The sequence below is a fragment of the Lethenteron reissneri genome, chromosome 44 (genome assembly GCF_015708825.2).
Source record: "Lethenteron reissneri isolate LAM-NWPU_2019-01 chromosome 44, ASM1570882v1, whole genome shotgun sequence".
Taxonomy (NCBI): Eukaryota; Metazoa; Chordata; class Hyperoartia; order Petromyzontiformes; family Petromyzontidae; genus Lethenteron; species Lethenteron reissneri.
The window spans coordinates 1,773,768-1,783,189 of record NC_083822.1 but is presented as its reverse complement, the minus strand read 5'-3'; the positions used below and the strand labels follow the sequence as shown (position 1 = coordinate 1,783,189).

Genomic DNA, 9,422 nt, shown 5'->3' with positions numbered 1-9,422 from the left:
CGCATTATCACCATCGCATTATTATCATTATCGCCGGCAATGAAAGTGCCACGGAACCTCTCAAGAGTCGTGCTTCTCAACAGGACCCCTGGGGGTTAGAGGACATCCATTGAGTCCGTACGCATTTGGTAATCCAAATGCGTGGCTTGCGTATGGGGGGGTCTACTGACAACGTACGCATAGAAAGGGGGGGGTGAAGCCTCGATAATAATTTGTCTACATTGGCCTTCAAATGTTAGATAGTCCGGCTTAAACACGTTAATATTATTCATCCTTGATCGTTCTGCGTGGATTAAACATCGGCCGTTCTATAGGATTCGGGGGGGGGGGGGGTGGGTGTAAAAAGTCCGCGTGCCTACAGGGAGGGGGAGGGGTCAAGTTTTGACAGATTTTTGCGTTCGTACTAAATGGATGGCCCCTAACGTGATAACAATGTCCCGGGTGTTCTTTTTGTACTCGAGGTGAAATTATATCATACGCGAGAGTCATCGGTGAATAATCAACGTGTGAATCTGCCAATGTAAAATAACTACGATTTAAAAATGTTAATCCTCATGGTAACCTAGAACGATATCAAATACCTTTCTAAACTCATTGATCTTAAACAATGTGGTTTTCAAGTGTGCGTTGATTTTTTTTATTCGCTTGCAGTTATTAGCCAGTTAAGTTATACCTCACAAAATGGACAATTCGAATATTGACCTTCATTATTCCTACATTTATTTCTCAGAACTACGTTGGGTCAGGCAAGGGGGGTAACACTCGGTAGAACCACTGACCTTAGAGGATACCTTGTGGTGTATCGTCATCATCACCGCACCACAACAGGTCATAAGTAGAACGCTGGTGCGAGTCACGTGAGTCGGAAATGCATTTTCCGAGGAGCAAATGTTTAACGTGGCTCGAAATTGTAAGGCACGCGTGTTCTCTCTGTGTATGAATGTTTAAAGGCTCTTAGATAAGTTGTAACGGTCCAGCGGGCAGGCAAACGAAATGAGCGCCACAGTTGCTATGAGATGTTAACTCCTTCGCCTGGTATACAAGGACATCGTGGGCTAGATCCCGACAATGACGCCTGGATATTTGGAGTTTGCATGTCTCTCTCTCAGTGATCGCGTGGATTTTTCTCCGGGTCCTCCGGGTTTTCCTCCACATTTAGAATCAACATCACACGTTTAGAGTATTTGGCTGCTATACATTTCCACACGATAAGCCACTTCGTTGAGCGATCATTTGTGATAGCCAGGTCACTTCTGAAAAAGAGCTAAATAGCTTAGTGGGCCTTACCTGGTGAAATAAAAAATAATCTTGAATATGTTTTTCATAGGTGAGTGATTACCACTATCGACACCTTCGTGGTGGTGAGGTGTTAACTCCCTCGCCTGGTATACAGTCGTTAGTTCGATCCCGACCCTGACGCCTGCTGTATATTTGGAGTTTTCGTGTCTCTCTTCCGGTGGTCGCGTGGATTTTTCTCTGGATCCTCAGTTTTTCCCTCCACATTTAGAAACAACGTATTTGGGCTGCTATAGATTACCTCACAAGCCACTTCGTTGAGCAATCATTTGTGGCCGGGTCGCTTCTGAAAAAGAGCTACATAGCTCAGTGGGGCCTTACCTGGTAAAATAAAAAAATAGATAAATAGCTTTCCCCCATTCAAAAGGAACATTTATGCACGAACAGTCCGTAACTCATTTTCCACTCTAGTCAGTCGGCCTTCCAAACCAAGCCGCGGGCGCGGAAAGCCGTGACTCCGGTGGCACGACGAGCACACTCACATTTACATTTCTAACAGGTTTTTTTTCTTCTCTTTCCTTTCATTCCTTAATAAACAGAAAATTGCTTCCCGAGTTTTGCCGCTTTGGTGGCTACGCGCACACCTGCACGCCAGTGACACGTGGCGCGGCAGGTGGTTCCTGTGCTTGTGTTCAATGATCCACACAGAGACAAAGATCCCCCGTGTAGCTTTAACAGACTGTTTGGGCAAGTACGGATTTGCAACACAGGACCTCTAGTTAGCACGGTTGGCTACGTACGGTGCAAAAGAAGTTCACCATAAAGTAATTAAATACGACGTTAAAGGGGGAGTCATAAATTGGGTTATTGCTGTATTAACTATAAGGTGTAATATTTGCGTGACGCCGCCGGCCGTCGAACATATAGCAACAAAGATTAATCGTAAATGTACAATGTATCACGGAGATAGTCATAAACAGTAATTGCGTTTAAGACAAATCCCTTCAATATAATGGTCTCGATATAGGTATTTCAAGGTGGAAATGTGATGCTGTTTAAATATTTAATCAATTTATATCATCTTTTCAGCTGAGAAATAGATTTTTTTTTCAAGAGAAATTACTTCTGTGAAGCAGCGTGTGCCCTTTATGGATGGTACGTGAGAGCACTGGGAATGCAACAAGTCCAGCACGATGCTAAGAGCACCGCACGCCTCCCTTACACGGGGGAGGCTAAACGCACAGTCCCGGGGGGTAGGCAGCATCATTAATGTCGCTAGAGTGGAGCGCGGCCAGTGCATGTTAGTGACACGTGAAGAACAATCTGCTCAAATCAATCTTCGCTGTAGCCTTCGCGGTTTCGCATTATACGCTCTCGTGTTTAAATGGATCGTTGATATTTTGTCATCTTTGCCGTTTATTTTAACAACTCGAAAATCAATGTTTGCCGTTTAGTTTATGATCGGCTGGTTAGCCGCTGGGGTTAGAGTGACTGATCCGATCGGGCTGCAAGGTTGAAACATCCCTGGGGTGGTGATTGTGATGACTGTTGTAACACGAAGCAACAGATGAGCCGAATGTACTCTGCTGCTCTACGAACGCAGCTCTTGCTGCTGCTGCTGCTACCATCAACGAGGGAAGAAGATAATTGCCATTGGTGCCATTGCTGCTGCACAGGGCGCTATCAGTATGCGTGCGCGTTGAGTGGCATTTCGAAATGCGTGACCCTTATCCACATTGTGGAAGGGTAGAATAACTCGGAGGATCGTTTAAAGCTGCAGATGATGACGATGATGGTGTGGGATGTTTGACGACGTGTCATCTTTGCGACTACCCGCGAAAGACGGCCCATGATGATGCAATTCAATACCCTGCACCGAATGGCAAATTCATCATGTCATCCGTAACAACTGTGGATAGCAGTGATATTTGGAGATGCAACGAAAACTTTTTAATATTAAAATAATTTTAAGCTGAAAAAAGGGTCACAACTTATCATTGCAAATCAAAAAAACGTAACCATATGAAAATTTCATAATTTACAGTATTTTGACCAGCCTGGCGGCACTGTGAGTAGCGCTTTCGACTCGTGGTCGAGTTCAAATTGAACCCCGAGGGTTGACTCAGCCCATCGACTATTTGGTCAATAAAGATGCATTCCAATTTGTGAGAGGCCAAACGTAATAACTTGACGGAGCGAATCGCATCTGCCACAGGAGTAAGGAACTTCCACGAGGGGTTCCGTTGTTGTCAAGGAGATGTGCACCATCATGTTGAATGTGAATGTTCATTTGAACAAGAAGACAATGACTTTTCTTGTTTGTTTTTATTCAACCCGAATCAACAGTCATGACAGAAGGCACGTCAACATACGGGTCTGTTCTCCTACAACGCGGTGGTAGTTGCGTTCCTGAAGAACACCGCATGATGGAAAAATCGCGTTATAATAAAGTATATAATATAGGGTAAAGCAACAGTCTGCAGTAACACGTGAGATGTGTACACAGGCCGAACAGACTGAGGTGTGTGGTTAGCATCCAGCAGCATCCAAATGCCTTGTGTTATGCTACGCCAAGGTAGCCGTTACGACCGCATATTCCTACTCACGCGACGTAGTTCCGTTCACTCGATTTGCGTTATATCCAAGTCGCATCCGCATTGTAAAATGCATTTCCCTAATACATTTGTCGCGTTATGTCCAATTCGCCTTATGAAAACAACACTCGGTGTTAGAGGAAAACTACGAGTAAGACTTTGCATGTCCAGGGAGTGCGCCCTAAGTAGTTCATTCTCCCCAAATACCGGGTTCGAGAAGAAAATTACCTTTAAATAATGAACCAACGTCAGCGTGTAAAAGGATATCTTGTGCTTTTGTCCATTCTTTACAATACTCCGGAAAAGCACGCATACGGACCACAAAATGCACTATATCGTGCGCGAATCGTCGACCATCAACCGAATCGGGACAGGGCATGGCCGACGCGGCCACCTGATGCACAAACGGCCCATCAAAGATGCGGCGGCCTGCGAGAGTGCGGCCACGAATCCCAAAACCATCGACAGCATCGTAAACACTCCGCCGCTGCTGCTGTATTCACTCCTTTAAAAGAGAAATGGACGAGATCCACTCTACTTCTTAATAGACAATTAAGTGGATAACAATTCTAAAATTACATCTCTAATCTGCTGCCTTTAATTAATACGAAAGAAGACGATATCATAAATGTTTTGTGCGCACGGCATCGTGGGAATTTTCACAATACGCCATGAGCTCAACCAGGGGCATGTACACAGCAAATGTAATGTATCTCCGAGCGACCAGCAGCATCGCAACCCTGAATGTGCCCCCCTTTTAATAATATGTTTCAGCAGTAGCAAGGCAACATTGTGTTTGTGTACAGCACCGGTGTTGGCCTCATTATAGACAGCACTGCTCCGTTACCTTCACCATTATGACTCTATCTATTGCTGGTAATGGAATGGGTGTGGGGGAAAGGGGGGAGTCAAGGATGGGTGATACATCTGGCAGGGTTTTTCCAAATGACAGTTTCCCAGCATATAAACATCACATCTGCTGGACCTTAACCTTGACCCACTCACTTGCCAAATTTCTGGGAAAAAAATTGTTTACCAGGTAAGGTCCACTGAGCTATGTAGCTCTTTTTCAGAAGCGACCTGCTATCACAAGTGATAGCTCAACGAAGTAGCTTATCACATGGGAATTTATATCAGCCAAATACTCTAACCGCACGTTGATTTTAAATGTGGAGGAAAAAATAACAAAGGACCCGGAGAAGAAATCTACGCGACCACGGGGAGAGACACGCAAACTCCAAATATACAGGCGTCAGGGTCGGGATCGAACCCACGACCTGCATACCAGTCAAGTAGTTAGCATCTCGCCAACATGGCGCCCATCGAACGCTGACTTCCAATTAGTTGAAATTACCTATAAGCGCACGCGTTATTGTGTTGTTGCTCATAATTAATTTGAAGGCTTTTTAAAATATATATTTCAGGAGAACCATAATCTTATCAGTGGGTGATACATAGTAATGGTTAAATCGTGCCCATTAGGGTGATTGGCAGGGCTATAATAAGCATGACGTATAATCTTATCGTTTGAGTAATTGTCTCTTTATTTAATACTCTATAAGCAACAACAAAAAAGACCTGTCAGGTGCAATTAGCAATTTCAGAATAAAATTTCATGCCTCTTAAATGTCTTACAATTTAGACGTGCGTAACCTCGAATATTACTTGAGAGCTCGCTGTTAGTTTCTTAATTGTCCAATGCGATGGACACTGTTTGGTAAAGAGTAACTGCATTGAGGTGCAATATTAAAACAATAAACGCAATCTGTGTGTGGATGTTAACATGACTAGACGGTTGTGAAATTGCCGGTGTGGTCATGTCATATGTTTTGGACAATCAAGAAGGCCGTGCTAATCTAAACACATTTTTAGATTTTACCAGATAAGGCCAACTGAGCTATAGAGCTTTTTTTTCAGAAGCGACCTGACCATCACAAATGATAGCTCAACAAAGTGGCTTAACACGTGGACATTTTTCGCAGCCAAATACTCTTAAGTGCACGTTGATTCTCAATGTGGAGGGAAAAACCGGAGGACCAGGAGAAAAATCCATGTGACCATGGGGAGAACATGCAAACACTCCAAATCAGAGGTGTGGACTCGAGTCATGTGACTTGGACTCGAGTCAGACTCGAGTCATGAATTTGATGACTTCAGACTCGACTTGGACTTGCATAACAATGACTTTGTCCCACCTCTGAGGTGTGGACTCGAGTCATGTGACTTGGACTCGAGTCAGACTCGAGTCATGAATTTGATGACTTCAGACTCGACTTGGACTTGCATAACAATGACTTTGTCCCACCTCTGAGGTGTGGACTCGAGTCATGTGACTTGGACTCGAGTCAGACTCGAGTCATGAATTTGATGACTTCAGACTCGACTTGGACTTGCATAACAATGACTTTGTCCCACCTCTGCTCCAAATACAGGTAGTCCCCGAGTTACGATGGTCCGATATTTCGATCTTACGATGGCGATAGTGATATGACAAAATTGCCATCAACAACCTAACATCGTTCAAGTATGCAGACGGCGGACATAATCTTGGTGAGTACAGTACAATATGATACGTTACGATACGTTCAATGCATGTATGATACGTAGCTTTAGCGATTTAATTTTAGGGTTACCACGATACGATACGTTCAATGCATGTTAAAAGTTTTTATACAGATAGGATTGTTTCCTGAAAAAACTTTCTATTAAATTGCAGTTCATATAGGTAGGCTAAGAATTTACCTGTTTTTTTACTTTACATTTTACTGTGCAATACAGTATTGTAATTAATAAATACATACAGTATATAGTTTATACAATACGGTACTGTAAATTACTCTGTTTTGCTAAATTATCACCATTCTTTAAGACTCCTGGGTAGGCTAGGCCATCTTCGACTTACGATATTTTCGATTTACGATGGAGTCGTCGTAACGCATCTCCATTGTAAGTAGAGGACTACCTGTATACAGGCGTCAGGGTCGGAATCGAACCCACGACCTCCCATATACCAGGCGAGGGAGCTAACATCTTGCCACCGCGGCGCCCTACGTGTAGTACACACACGCATAAAACACGAAAACAAATTTACAAATATACATGAACCTGCCGTGAGCCTTACGTGTGCGCTGGGAGAGATGGATCTATATATGGATGGTGTGGGTTTGCAGAAATCAATGTGTGACTTGATTTTCATGCCGGGTGACCTTCGGAGACTCCACCTTTCTTGCCCCCCGTCCCCTCCCAGACGCTTCCTCCTGTGGATTGACACAGCCCTCTGTGATGGCTGTACAGAGAAAAACGGTTTCATGCATACACAACAACAGCCACCATTCGCCACAAAGTGGTGGTGATGTCATCGCAGCGCCTGTGCCAGGCGAGGTCCCAGGCTAGGTCCCAGGCTAATGCATACACGACAAAGATCCCCCGTATAACCTGAACAGGTTTTTGAGGCAAGCGCTGTTAGCGAGCACCTATGAAGGCTGGCATGGCACAAGGGAGTGGGTGGTCAGAACCACGCTCGACCGCCTTTGTCTCCCCAGTGACGATGTTTACACACTGCACCAGGTACCCAGTTGAGGCTGATTCGACCCAGGGGAGGCCCAGAACCGGTTCAAATATTCACCAATTTATGGTGAGCGGGAATTATTAGTGAGTGGGAATTGAACTTGGGTCGCTGGGTTTGTAGCACAGCGTGCTAACCATTGCTCCGACACTCCCCACAAAGAGAAGGAATACGCATACACACAAAAATACAGTATTGCTCTTTTCAGGGCGGTAACTTTTGATTTTCTGCACGGATTGTGACATCGCGAAAACATGAGTGTCAGGATGCATTTATCGAGCAGTAGATAGACGACAATGACGATGCTACTATATTGGCTGAAAGGCCAATCTGCTTTGTATCCTTGATCTCCGCAGGCAAAACTAAATGCGAGATACATTTTATATTAATGCATGGGAAGGCGACCATGAAGCAACGCAGTGACCAGATGCTGTCCATCCCATGAGAGAGGTGTTATGACGATATCAAAACAGAATGAGGTGAAAAGCCATTGTGAACATCAACGGTTTCCCAAATACTATAGAGTAAAAGCTGGGTATAATGGGAGCAATGGGGGCGCTATGGTGGCGAGATGTTAACTCCCTCGCCTGGTATGCAGGAGATCGTGGGTCCGATCAGAACCCTGACGCCTGCTGTATATTTGGAGCTTGCGTGTCTCTCGGTGGTCCTGTGGATTTTTCTCCAGGTGCTTTCGAGTATTTGGCTGCTATACATTTCCACTTGATAGGCCACTTCATTCAGCTATCATTTGTGGCCAGGTCACTTCTGAAAAAGAGATATATAGCTCAGTGCGGCCTTAGCTGGTAAAATAAAAATACTGTAGTTTAGTTTTAACACACTTGACTGTGAGTTCCATTTGGGATGTTCGTTCAATCCCTTGTAAGTGTTTCTGTTATGTGTAGAAGGGACTTGTGTGCATGTGTGTGTGCGCGCGTGGATGACGCGCGCGATTCATTGCCACGCTGCCTCATGTGCAGCCTCGATCATCGCCGCCTGGCAAACGTAACGTTAATACGACAGGCGGTCCCCGCTTTTACGTCACAACGCGTTCCTCGAAACCTCGTCGTCGTAAATCAGACCCTTATTTTCCCCACAGACGGTAGAAACAGTGGATACATCACTAGCCGATGTGTTTTTCCTTTTATCAGCCGCATCTAACAGGGTTTAATTGGTAATCGTCCACAAAAAACACTCGGGAAGAACAAAAGCTCCACGCCAAATCACATCGGAAACCAGACCCACAGACTCCGTTTGAATGCGTTCGGAGTTGTGTCAGAAGATGTGTCGTAAGTCAAGTTTCTGCGTCATAAATCTATCGACGGTGGCGTTATAAAAACGTCGTAGATGTGGATCTTCGTAAATCAGACCGCCTGTATTTGTTTTTTCCGAGGGACATGACATGACCAGCAGTAAATCTGAAACTGTGGGGTAATGAGCCGAGCGAGACACATTGGGCGTTTACTGCATGACACAGTTACTTCGACTAAAGCTAATCATGAGCATCGTTGCACATTAACTATAACCAGATCAGATAACTCCATACTCTTTGGTTCTTTCGGTAAAGTCAGATAACTCCAGTTATGGAGGCGTTTGTTGAGTGCATTTTTCAGAAGGGTGGTCGCTGAAAATGCATGACGATCTTCTTCTCACAGTCTCAGGCCATCTCAGATAGCCTCTGAGAATATAAACTTCCACATTGGACACTCATGAACATAGTTGGTGAGACATCATCCCAATGTATGACCCACAGAGGTTGTGGAATTGTTGGCACTGGATCTGGCTGCTTTCCCCCAGACTCGTTCTCTCTCTCTCCGAGAGTGAATAAAAACTGTGCGTGTTTTTTTTTAATTCCTATTGTTAAAACGCAATTAAATGCAAGGAGATGCACTTTCAACAAAGTTTATTTGAATAAAGTACGCCTACAAAAAAAAAGTGAATTGTACATATGCGCGTTGAACTTCTTTCGCACCGTACGTAGGCAACCGTGCTAATCAGGGGGGAAGGACAAACAAGTAAACGCAAAAGCC

At 44.5% G+C, this 9,422-nt stretch overlaps 1 protein-coding gene across 1 annotated transcript in view; it reads right to left on the bottom strand.

Annotated features, from left to right (window-relative positions):
- Nucleotides 1-6,953: 6,953 nt before the first annotated feature.
- LOC133353672 (von Willebrand factor A domain-containing protein 3A-like) overlaps nt 6,954-9,422 on the bottom strand; it is a 135,894-nt gene continuing 133,425 nt past the window's right edge. Inside the window, 1 exon segment of the mRNA XM_061570102.1 lies at nt 6,954-7,087. The gene's annotated coding sequence lies outside the window, so the exon portion shown is untranslated.